The 12491-nt window shown below is 36.0% G+C and overlaps 1 pseudogene; it reads right to left on the reverse strand.

Annotated features, from left to right (window-relative positions):
* Positions 1-7601: 7601 nt before the first annotated feature.
* Positions 7602-7947, reverse strand: LOC123940836 (annotated as a pseudogene).
* Positions 7948-12491: the final 4544 nt, after the last annotated feature.

The raw sequence follows: 12491 nt of genomic DNA on the forward strand, positions 1-12491 counted from the left end.
CTGGGTGGCTCAGCTGATTAAGTACCCAACTCTTGATTTCAGCTCAGGTCACGATCTCAGGGTCATGAGACTGAGCCCCACATGAGGCTCTGCACAGAGTGCTGATTCCACTTGAGATTCTCTATCTCCCTCTCCCTCTGCCATCCTCCCACTCACACATGCTCTCTCTATATATATAAGTAAATAAAATTTTAAAAAACAAAAGAGTTACATCTTACTGCTGAGAAATCATTTCAATAACTAAGGGTTTCTTAAAAGTCTTTTAAGATAGGGAATGGAAAAGGAGGGGAAAATGGAGGTGGTAATAAAATATTTTTTAAATATGAAAGTTAAAAAGGCACAAATAATTGTGTAACAAAGGTTTACTTAGAGTAGAGACTTTTTGGTTTTAGAGTCTAAAATACCCAATTTTTCCCAAGACATTCTCTAAAATGTGGCCTAATTTCCCGCTAGTTTTCCTAGTCTCTGGATTAGCTAGGTTCTTTTGATTTAAGAACCTGAGATTCCTTCCAGGTTAGGTTTATAAGGACACATCAAAACTGAGCTAACCTTAGGGACAAACTACTCTCTGACTTTTACATAACCTTATGGTTTCTCTTCATGGGGCTTCTAGCCCCTCAAAATTTTAATTTGTCATGACCTTGATTCAACCTTATAGTTCTTCTTTTTATATCTTCTCTTCCAGCTTTTTCTCCCACTGAAACTTTGTGTTTCTAAGTTCAAATAATCATAGAAGGCATGTGATTAGCCTCATTCATCTTTTTGGCCAAGCCAATGTATAGGTTTCTGACAAACTTGTAGAGTAGCTGACCTCTAATTCAATGAGGGGCATTGGGAGACAAGATGGCATGCAAAAGATCATGGCTACTTCAGAGAAAGTCCTGAGTGATGGCTGGCCACATGGGTGGTCTCAAAGAAGAAGTTGTATATGGTTAAACACTGTACCCTCTTTTCCATACCCTAAATACACAAGGTATCTTTCCTAAAAACCATATGAGACTCTGCCTTTGTGTGTATATTCTTTTCTATCTGAAATGACCTAATTTTTCAGTGTACACCTACTGAAGTCTTATTATTCCTTCAAGGTCCTTTCTCAATTTAATTTCATGGAGGTTGCCTGAACTCTCTAAGCGGAATTAAACTCTTTATGATCTACTTTTTTATACCTCTCTAAAATGCTTTATTTGTTTTGTTTTTTGGGTGTTTTGTTGTTGTTGTTGTTTTTACTTAAGGTCTATATATGTTGCCTATAATTAATCTCATTGGATAAGTGTGAGCCACTGGAGACCAGGAACTTTGTACCTTGTATACATTGATGGTTCCTCTCCACAGTTAAGCTTAGTGCCTATAAGCATTAAGCACCAAAACAGTGTTTTTGAATTTTATTTAACAATGTAGCTAATCCAAATTTATAAAGCTCAAATCATTATTTTGGCTGTTGATTATGACTTAAAATTCACTGTCCTGTCATAGTTTCAGATATATAATGTTAAAAAATATTTTAATAATATTATTTGGAAAGAAAGAGTAACAGAAACAATGCCTGTAATATATGTCCCTTCAAAGACATGGAGATTCAAAGAGATATTATGTGCCATAACTTAGAGTTTATTTGATAAATCAGTTAACATTGTAAACATCAAGCTTTATTACTTAGATACTCTGGATCTTATTTTCCCATTTATAAAATAAAAGAGTTTGTCTGGATTGCCTGAATTGTCTGGAAGGTCTCTAAAATACCTTTCAGTTCTGACATCCTGTAATATTAGGGGCTTCATGTCTCATTACCAGTATCAGTATCAATCAATACCAATGACTTTCTCTGTCATTCTTCTCCCTTTTATTTTCCCATCCATGAAAATATTCTTTGAACTTTTTCTTATTCCTCATCTCTGAAGATATAATGGAGACTTCCAAATTCATGACCTGTGCATTAGTCAGAGTCTACTTGCTCTTCACCTTCCCTGGGTTTATTATGGGACTTTCTTACTGAAGATAATGCTCCACACCTCAGATCCTTTTTAGTTTAATTTCCTTCAATCTAACTTAATTAAGATGTTTAGAATATTTTGTGTAAGTACACAATCTAATTGTCATGACAAAATGCACAGGGACCTCCAGAAGTTGGCTGGAGTACACACACTGGGGAATCTCTCCCCTCCCGCCTCTCTCCTCAGGGAGCCCCAGCTGGTGAGTCAGGGCTGTGCTGGCAGAACCCTTGAAAGAGCCTGGAAAATAAAATTCTTGAGAAGGGCAGATTCTTCTTCTCAGTGGAAAATGCCAGGTTGTAAAAACAGAGGCCGAATGACTGAATTTACAGCAGTAATTATCTCAGAATGATAATTAACTATTTTCTTCAAGTTTCAGAGATTTAAAGGCCTACCACTTTGCTCTAACTGTATCTGCTTTAATATGAGTGTGTTTGGATGTTCTGCTTGGATTCTAAAGGATGATTGAAAACTTGTTTTCTTTATCCTTCCTAGGATTTTTGCACTCATTCTCCACTTGCTCTTGTAGTCTATGATGGGAATTACTTCTGTGGAACTAGTTTTTTTGTTGTAGTTTGTGCAAATGACCATCAGTGATATATCCTTCTTAAGACGCAAGCATTAAAATAATTTTTTAACATACTGGGACAGTTAAGATCCCAAGCTCTTTGGCATCAGATAGATTTGGTCTAGTTTGGTTTCTGCTACACGGTTATATATAAATGATGGGGTGACGAGAGTGTCTACCCCAGGTGTAGGCAGTAAGATAGAGGATTATTGGTAGAGAATTTATAAACAATAATAAAACTGACTATAATTCGGTCTGATTTTTATTATCACCATGCACAGGCACTTCTAAAAAATGTCAGCAATAAAATATTCCTCCTTGAAAAAATTATTTTTGGTCCAAGTTCTAAACGAATGTTTCTCAAAGTATACTTTGACCTAAGACCACTGGAAATACTAGAGAGCCCTTTGGGGAGCCTGTGAGGTCAAAACTATTTTTATAATAACACTAAAATATCAGTTGCCTTTTTTTCTCCTATTCTCTCTCGAGTGTAAAGTGAAGTTTCCAGAAGCTGTAGTACAACCTACTATTTATAGGACTGTTTAACACTAGTGAAAATGCAAAGCAATGTACTTCCAAGCTAATTTTAATGTAGTTTTTCCTTAAAAATATGTTGTTGCCATGTTATTGCATTTTTATTGTTATTTTAAAATGACTTATAAATGCATACATAAATGTTTTCCCATCTAATTTCTAATATGGTAAATATCACTAGATATCATCTATGAAAGCAAATGATGTTTCACATTGCAATGATTCTTAATAATTTAAGAGATCATGAGACCAAAGTTTGAAAATCATTGTTCTAAACAACTGCTGTGGTTAATTTTCTTTTTAAGAGCTATGGCATATTCCTCTGAAAGGATGAAACATATATTTAAGTACACACATTTAACAAGTAATCAATTAATGGAAATTATTTCTAATCTTTGCTATTATTCACAGATCCACAATTAATATACTTAGAAAAATTACTCTCACGCTTACCTATAAGATGTCTACATAATATATCATTCAGTGAGGACTGAAAGAGTAGGGATGTTTGTGATTGTGCTGGAACAAAACAAGTCTACGCTGGGACTATGTCCCAGTCAAACTGAGAGGCATCATCGCTCCACTTCTACAGTACCTACAATGTGACAAGCACTTGACATATATTACTAAATTTTGTAATCATGGCAACCCCTTGAGGTATTTGCTATTATTATCCCCATTAGACAAAATAGAAAACTCTGGTTTACGGACTCTCAAATAATCTCCCCGATACCACACTCAGTAAATGCAAAATCAGGATTCAAACCCAGTGGACTCCAGCTTCTATGCTGTTAACCTCCACAGTACGTTGTCTCTCTTTGAGACATGTAGGAACTTTCCTAGAATGATGATTGTGAGTAAAAATATACGGGGATTTTTATGTTGACAGATATTGCCAAATGTATTCCCATAAGGTTGATCCAATATTCACTAATCAAGAATGCATGAGCTTATCTATTTCCACAAATCCTCACCGACGTGGTGTATTATCAATCCTTATAAAAAATAATACTTGCCATTCTGATATGAGAAAAATTGTACTTCAGTGTGTTTGCTTTGCTCCTATTCTGATGGTAGTTGAACGTACTTTCCTGTGTTTCAGAATGATATGTTGTGATGGTTAATTTTATGTGTCAACACGACTGAGTGAAGGAACACCCGAGTAGTTGGTAAAACTTTACTTGGTGTGTCTGTGAGGATGTCTCTGGAAGCGACTTGCATTAGCACTGGTAGACTGAGTGAAGATCTCCCTCACTGGTGCTGGTAGGTGTCATCCAATCCACTGACAGCCTGAAAGGAACAAAAAGGTGGAAGAAGAGGGAATTTCCTCTTCTCTTGAACTGAGACATCCATCTTCTGCCTGCAGACGCTGAAGCTCTTAGCTCTTAGGCTTTCAAACTCACACCATTCCTTAACGCCATTGGCCCACTGCTTCTCTGGCTTGCAGACTCAGACTGAAGCACACCACCTGCTTTCTGGATTCTCCTGCTTGCAGACGGCAATTTGTGGGAACTTTTGGCCTTCAAAAGGGTGTAAGCCAATAACAAAACTCCTCTTATCTATATCTATCTATCTACCTCCCTGCCTACCTATCTATCCTATCGGCTCTTTATATCTGAAGAATCTTGAATAGTACATATGTACTGACATTTCTGTTCATGATTATTGTACTTTTTAGGTTATATTCTTTATCTTTTACTTACTGATTTGTGCAAGCACTGTATTAAGGAAACCAGACCAATTATCTGTCATATACATATTTCATGTGCCTTCCCTCTTCTTTTCACTATGTTTATATTACTTTGCTCTGTAGATTCTTCAAAATGTATTTACATAATTCAATTCAATAATCTTTTTTCTCTTGGCTTTTGAAATGTCTTCTATACTCAAATGCATAGCTTCACTCTGTTTATGGATGTGTTTATGTGTGTGTGTGTGTATAATTTCAGAGTCTCTTCTTGCTTCCTTTATAACTTAATTTTCACATTGCAATCTGTGACTTACCTGTCATTTAGTGTAGGTAGGTAGTCACCTTTAATTTTATTTTCTAGCATACATTTTCAATTATTGTATTGTCACAATATAAATTATATATGGTGACTTTAGTTAACTCTCATTTCTCTACCTTCTCAAAAATACCCTGGATATTTTTCTTGTCTAGTTTTCCACATACATAGTAGAACTAGCTAATCTAATTAAAAAGTGAGAATTCCATTCACAGTGTTAATTAATTTTTCTATTATTCTAATTTATATAGACTTGAATTTTGTAATAGTTCCATTGGAGAAACTGGAATTCTTTTTCATTATTTCAAGTCTTATTTGAGTTGCATAATAGTTTTAAATTCATCTTCACATAGATCTTGTTTGAATATAGGAAGAATAGTTATTTTTATATAAGAATTCTGTACATAGGAACTTTACTGAATTATAATGTTGCAGCCTTAAATACGAAGACAAACAATGATAAAACACAAAATAAATCTTTCAAAATGAAAGAGTAGAACAAAATAAACATAAAAGAGAAAAGAATGCACTGGAGCTAACACAGATAATTCCAGGAAACTTTCACATAAAAACAATACTAATCAGAAGCCTTAGAGAGATTAGAAAAAATATTTCATAAATAAAACAAAAACAGAATGCCAGGGAAAAGGGGCAAATAAGTACAAAGAAGAGTTCTTGGACTTTAAAATAACTTACCAGTTAAGCAGTTCAAGAACAGCATTGAAAGATGACTTCAAGAAAGTCTCCTACTCTTGTGTGTGTGTGTGTGTGTGTGTGTGTGTGTTTAAAGATTTTATTTATTTGACAAAGAGAGATCACAAGTAGATAGAGAGGCAGGCAGAGAGAGAGAGAGAGGGAAGCAGGCTCCCTGCTGAGCAGGGAGCCCGATGCGGGACTTGATGCGGGACTCGATCCCAGGACCCCAAGTTCATGACCTGAGCCGAAGGCAGCAGCTTAACCCACTGAGCCACCCAGGCGCCCCGGAAGTCTCCTACTTTTACGCCAACCTAGTAACATTCTTTATTTTGGAAGGAAGGGATTTTTGTTGGTGTTACATCTTTATATCTCGCATTTTGTTTTCTAATCCTAGTTTACCTACCAAAATAGGCAAAGCAACTTTTCGGCATATTGTATGCCAAATAGGTTCTGCTTTGTTTTGATTTACTATATGAAATCTCCTTAGTTCTGACTTTGGCTTCACACTGCATACTTTTCCCTCATAACCTTGTTCAAGTACATAACATATTGTAGTACGAAGTATCTATTTATATCCCTCTTTCACTATTAAGCTGGGAATTCATAGAGGATAAAGACTACCTGCTTAGGGGGCGCCTGGGTGGCTCAGTGGATTAAGCCGCTGCCTTCGGCTCCGGTCATGATCGAGCCCCACATCCGCCTGCTTCCCTTCCTCTCTGCCTGCCTCTCTGCCTACTTGTGATCTTTCTCTCTGTCAAATGAATAAATAAAAAATCTTAAAGACTACCTGCTTAGACTCTTTCACACACTTCTGAAGAGAGCACCCCACATGTAGTGGGACACTAAGGATTGACATTGAATAAAAATTCAGTTTCACAAATGTTAACTTACCCTGTAGCAGGCACAATGCTACAAATTATATGGAATCCCAGGTAAGACCCAGTCCATGATAACTTTTTTTTTTTTTTTTTTTTTGAGAGACAGAGAAAGTGACAGAGCAAACACAAGCAGGGGGAGGGGCAGAGGAAGGAGAAGCAGACTCCCCACTAAGTAGGGAGCCCAGTGCTGGGCTTGATCCCAGAACCCTGGGATCATGACCGGAGCAGAAGGCAGACACTCAACCGACTGAGCTGCCGAGGTGTCCCCATGATACTTTCAATGTAACTGAAAGTGGAGAAGATGAAAAAGAAAATTAACAAGCTACAAACTCAAACTGGGTTTCTTCTTCTCAACCACAGCACTGTTGATATTTTGGACCAAATAATTTCTTATTGTAGGGAAATGTGTTGTGTATTTTAAGATGCTGAGCATTGTTTCTGGCCTCTACCCACCACAAGATTCCCCACAACTGAGAGAGCCAAAAATGTCACCAGGCATTGCCAAATGTTCCCTGGTAGGGAAAAATGTGCCTGACTGAGAACCACCAAGTTAATGTAAGACATGTTCAGTAAAGTAATATGAGCAAAGTACTTTGGATATTCTAAATAAGGGGAGATGTGTCTAGTTGGGAAAATCAGGAATGTTTTCATGAATAAGTTGTTTAAGATGAGACATTATTAGTACTCTGTCCAAGGCATGCTTGAAATCTTGGCTAAAATGTTCATCCCTTGAGCTCTGAACAAGTTTGATTTGTTAATTTGAGCATGAGTGTTAGCAAAGGGTATTTATAAAGCTAAAGGGAAATTATGCTATGAATACTTTCTGATATATAAATATCAAGGAAATAATGCTATTCTTTGGCTGACTGTGTGTGTATGTGTGTTTAAATCAAGCTCTGGCTTATTTTATTAAAGAAAAATTTTACATGATTTACTTTTCACCAGTCTGTTCTGGAAGCTTTTAATGTTATCAGAATCACCTAGATCAAGGATAACCAATATCATACTCTGTAGTATTTCCCACATACTGTGCCCAATTCAATATTATTGACACTGTGGTGGTAGACACTAGTTTTGGCCAAAGTGACATGGTATTCTATTTCAGATTTCTTCGAGGCTGGGCAGTTGTTGGCAAAGATGACCAGTTTGGCTTAGCCATATCTGATCATCCTCAGAGTATGCTTGTACCCCACTCCATGCTTTCCACTTTTCATGATGATATGGAACCTAGAGTTGATCGATTCCGGGGACTTTTTTGTCTTCTTTGCAGCCACCATCTTCCTGCCTTGGGTTCAGGATGGCTCCAACCAAGAGCAGCTGCCAAAATGGTTGAGAGAAAAGAAGGAAAGAAGCTAATTCTTTGTATATTCTCCAAGTAAATCTTTAGATTTCCCATTTTTTGCTCTCATCTTGAAAATGCAATTTAGTAATATTGTATATTTTCTTGATAAAACTCTTATAATCTTATCTTATAACATTTTTCATCTTATAATGACAATCTTAATTTCTAGTGGGGTCTTTTTTTTTTTTTGCTTTACTGTCTATTTTGTTATTACTATAAAGTAAGCATTTCTTTAGTTAGACATTGTTTGATATCTTTTCCCACCTTCATAATTTCATCATTATTTATTTTTATTATGTAAAGCTTTTCTTTTGTAAATAGCATATTTTGATGTTGTTGTTCTTTTAACCTATTCTTGGAGTCTTTTTTTTTTTTTTAAGATTTTATTTATTTATTTGTCAGAGAGAGAGCGAGCAAGCACAGGCAGACAAAGTAGCAGGCAGAGGCAGAGGGAGAAGCAGGCTCCCTGCATAGCAAGGAGCCTGAGGTGGGACTAGATCCCAGGATGCTGGGATCATGACCTGAGCCAAGGGCAGCCACTTAGCTGGGTGAGCCACCCAGGCGCCCCTGAGAGTCTTTTAATAGGCTATATTATACCATTTATATTTAACTGTCTATCTTAAAATATTTAGATATTAAATAGTGATAACTTCAGACTTATTTCACCATCTGAAATTTGTATATAGAGAAACTATAGTGGTAACAGAATGGACTCCAGTCCCAGACTCTCTGAGTTCTAACTATGTGAATTTAAGCAAATTATTTAAATCACTTGCATTGCCAATGTCATAATCTGTAAAATAACATACTTAAGATGCTTGTTGCCTGACACCATTGCAAGAATTAAATGTGAAAACACATCTAATACACTTATAATGCTGCTTAATTTTACTTTACACACTCAATGAGCTTATTTGTATATGTAATTTTATACTTTCCATACTATGCCTTCTTTACATTTTTTCTTTCCTGTTCTTCCATTGGATTAATCTTCGGTAATATGTCTTGTTCTTGTCCCTACTAATTTCAGTTTTACAGGGCCATTTATATTCTTCTGTGGTTACTTTTAACTTCTAAAATTTACTTAAAGTTTAATCAATAGCTTTGCTTTCCACACAATCAATACAAAGATTATAAGATTATTTACTCACATATTTTCCAATATTTTCTTGCATCCCACTTCTTCTGGGACTTAAAATCCTTCTTCCTGAGGGAGGAGCCTGTCAGGGGAAAATTCTCCCAGTTTTTGTTTATCTGAAATTCTCTTCATATGACCCTCATTCTTGAGAGATTAGCTGGACAGAGAATTATAGGTTGACAGTTACTCTCTTTCGACACTGTAAAGATATTATTGCATAATCTTGATCCCTATTGTTTTTGTTGAGCTATCTATAGTTAGTCTAATTACAGTTCTTTTTATGTAATGTCTTCTTGGTTTCAGTTGTATTTTACTTATTCTCTTTGATTTAATATTCTGAAGTTTTAATAAAACATGCCTAAATGTGGAATTATTTATTCTTTATGGAGCTTATGCTTCTTGGAAATGAAAAAAATTTAATTCTGAAAATTCTCAACTATGTTGTGCTCAAACTATCTTGTCACTTTCCATATTGTCTCTGTCAAACTCCTCTCAAATATGTACTGGGCATTCATTCAGTCTATTCTCCCTGTCTCTGAACTTCTCTTCCATGTTTCTACCTCACTGTTTCCGGACAGTGCTGCATTCCACTGGATTTTGCTGGAACGTGCTGTGTTCCAGATGATTTTCTCCAATTTATCTCTCAATCCTCTGATTCACTCTTTAGTTCTTAATAATTTTCCCCAAACTATTTTATTATGATATTTTGATAGACCTCCTTCTGTGAGATTTTTCTTGTGATCCGATGATGGAATGTCTCTTTAGATTGTTTTCATGTTCGCTGTGTTAAGTAGTCACCGATTTGGAATCAATTTTTATCTTAATTATTGAAATATGAGTTTCTCTATCTTGTAGTTATTGGTAACTTAGACTCTAATATTCAAAGACTTGAGTTCAGGTTTCCAAGTTTTCCTTTTTCTTTTTTTCCATCCAGACTCTAGCCAGGGAGAAGTTTCATTGCTGTTCAATTGCTTCTTATATCAGTGTATAGTTTTCATTCTACTTTACCTTTTCACTGAGGTTTCAATTCTCTTAGGGCTCCAGCTATACATATCAATCTTTTCTTCAACTTCTGACATGAGTGAACTAATGTTTGGTCATTAAAATCCAAGGGCTAGGTACACTGAGTCTGATACTCAATGCTTTTATCTATTGTGCCCTATGGTTTCCAGAGATTCAGCCCATGAAATTACCACTTTTCACTTTTACCACCTGGGGATTTTATTCCATTTTGTTAGTTCAGTCACACATTTCATTTATTGTTGTTTTAAATCCAGCATCTGTAGTTGTTCATAGCGGGAAGAATTTTATACTACTTTCACCCACCATTTTACCAGAATTGGACGGGCTACCACTGTCTATCAATTCTAAAAATTTGTATATGGAATGCTCACCATGCACAAGCTATCATAGGAAAGTACGATAGTATTTTCAAAGAGCTTTTTTTTTTTAAGATTTTATTTATTTATTTAACAGACAGAGATCACAAGTAGGCAGAGAGGCAGGCAGAGAGAGAGGAAGGAAAGCGGGCTCCCCGCTGAGCAGAGAGCCCGATGCAGGGCTTGATCCCAGGACCCTGGGATCATGACTTGAGTTGAAGGCAGAGGCTTAACTGACTGAGCCACCCAGGCACCCCTCAAAGAGCTTTTTATCCAAACTTCTGTTGATGGAAATGGCAACAGGATTCCTCCATTTTCAAGTGGTAGGAAAGCAGAGGGTTACTTGGTTTATTAAAAACACTCAGCTAACCTTATAACAGAAACACAGACACTTCTTCTGGCTTTACTTCCAGGACCTTCCTATTTCAAAGAGCAAAGATGAACATCTAGGTCATAATAATAAAACAAATCACATATTGTGGTTCTAGAATCTTACTTAAAAAAGAATTATGAGTAAAACATAAAGATGGTGAAATTATTTTAAAGCTAGAGTTATTGACAGGTTCTTTGAAAAATCTAAAATAAAAAGGGAAATAAGTTTTTCATAGCCATTGAAATTCTGAGGTTCTCAATAATAATTTTTGATATTTATCATACTGCATTCATATGTACCACCCAAATGTGAAATTTCCAATACAATATGCATGAATTCATTGATAAAATACCTTAAAGATGAATATATTTCAGTATTCATTGCTAAATGGTTTTGCAAAAGAAATTGATCAGGTAACACTTCATGTCAAGTGTCAGGTATTATCTTGTAATTTCAAATTCCAGTCTAAACCTCTACCAATATTTAAAAAATGGGATAAAAAAAAATACGTTTATGCTTTTAAAAGGCATTTGCTTCCTCTCTGTCCTTTCCTTCCTAAAATGAAGTGAAACTTACGGCTTGAAATCCTAAATTATTTTCGTCATAGCTTTTTACCGATATGCCAGTTACAAGTAATATCTGAATACAAATTCTAATGAACAAATGGGTATGTTGTCAGGAAGCAGAAATAAAGTAACTGCATGACGGAGCAAATGTAATTTAAAAATTACTCCTTATTCATTTACCGAGGAGTAAAAAGCTTATTAAAATCAAAAATTATAGTCACCATGGTTTAAGTCTTAAATCCATAAATTTCAGATGTGTTTTATGGCTTAGCTATTCTTCTAAGAGATGAGAACCATAAAGAGCTTTCAGACAGCCTCTCTTACTGCAGGCTCATCATATTCTTAATTGCTTTCTCTAAAAAATGAAACTGATCTATAAGTTAATAAGCAGATAAGATAATTTCTAATTTAGATCCCTAATTCCAAACCCGCCTAAAAACTGAGCAAAGAAAAATATGCTCAGAGGGCATGATGGATGAGCAGATGGTGCTGACTTCAGCCTCGACCACGGGGGCTGCAACACTGCGGACTAAGTCACAGATCAAAACCCAGTCTCTGGGGCGCCTGGGTGGCTCAGTGGTTTAAGCTGCTGCCTTCGGCTCAGGTCATGATCTCAGGGTCCTGGGATCGAGTCTCGCATCCGGCTCTCTGCTCGGCAGGGAGCCTGCTTCCCTCTCACTCTCTCTGCCTGCCTCTCTGCCTACTTGTGATCTCTCTCTGTCAAATAAATAAAAAAATAAAATCTTTAAAAAAAAAAAAAACCCAGTCTCTGCATACTTCTTAGGTTTCTCTTTGACTTGGGCAAAATGCTGAAATGCTTCTTGATAATTGAACATATCTTTTAAGGAAGCTGGGTCAGAATTCTGAGTATAGTAACCCCTTATTTTTTCTAGAAATATGGAGTTTGTAAAGGATTTCTGCAGAGGTCTGATAATCGATCCTAAGTAAATTGATGCACTGAAAAGCAAAATGACTTTCCCAAGCACAAACAACTAATTAATTTCAAACAAGAATAAAACTCAG

The sequence above is a fragment of the Meles meles genome, chromosome 4, assembly GCF_922984935.1.
Source record: "Meles meles chromosome 4, mMelMel3.1 paternal haplotype, whole genome shotgun sequence".
In the NCBI taxonomy this organism is placed as follows: domain Eukaryota; kingdom Metazoa; phylum Chordata; class Mammalia; order Carnivora; family Mustelidae; genus Meles; species Meles meles.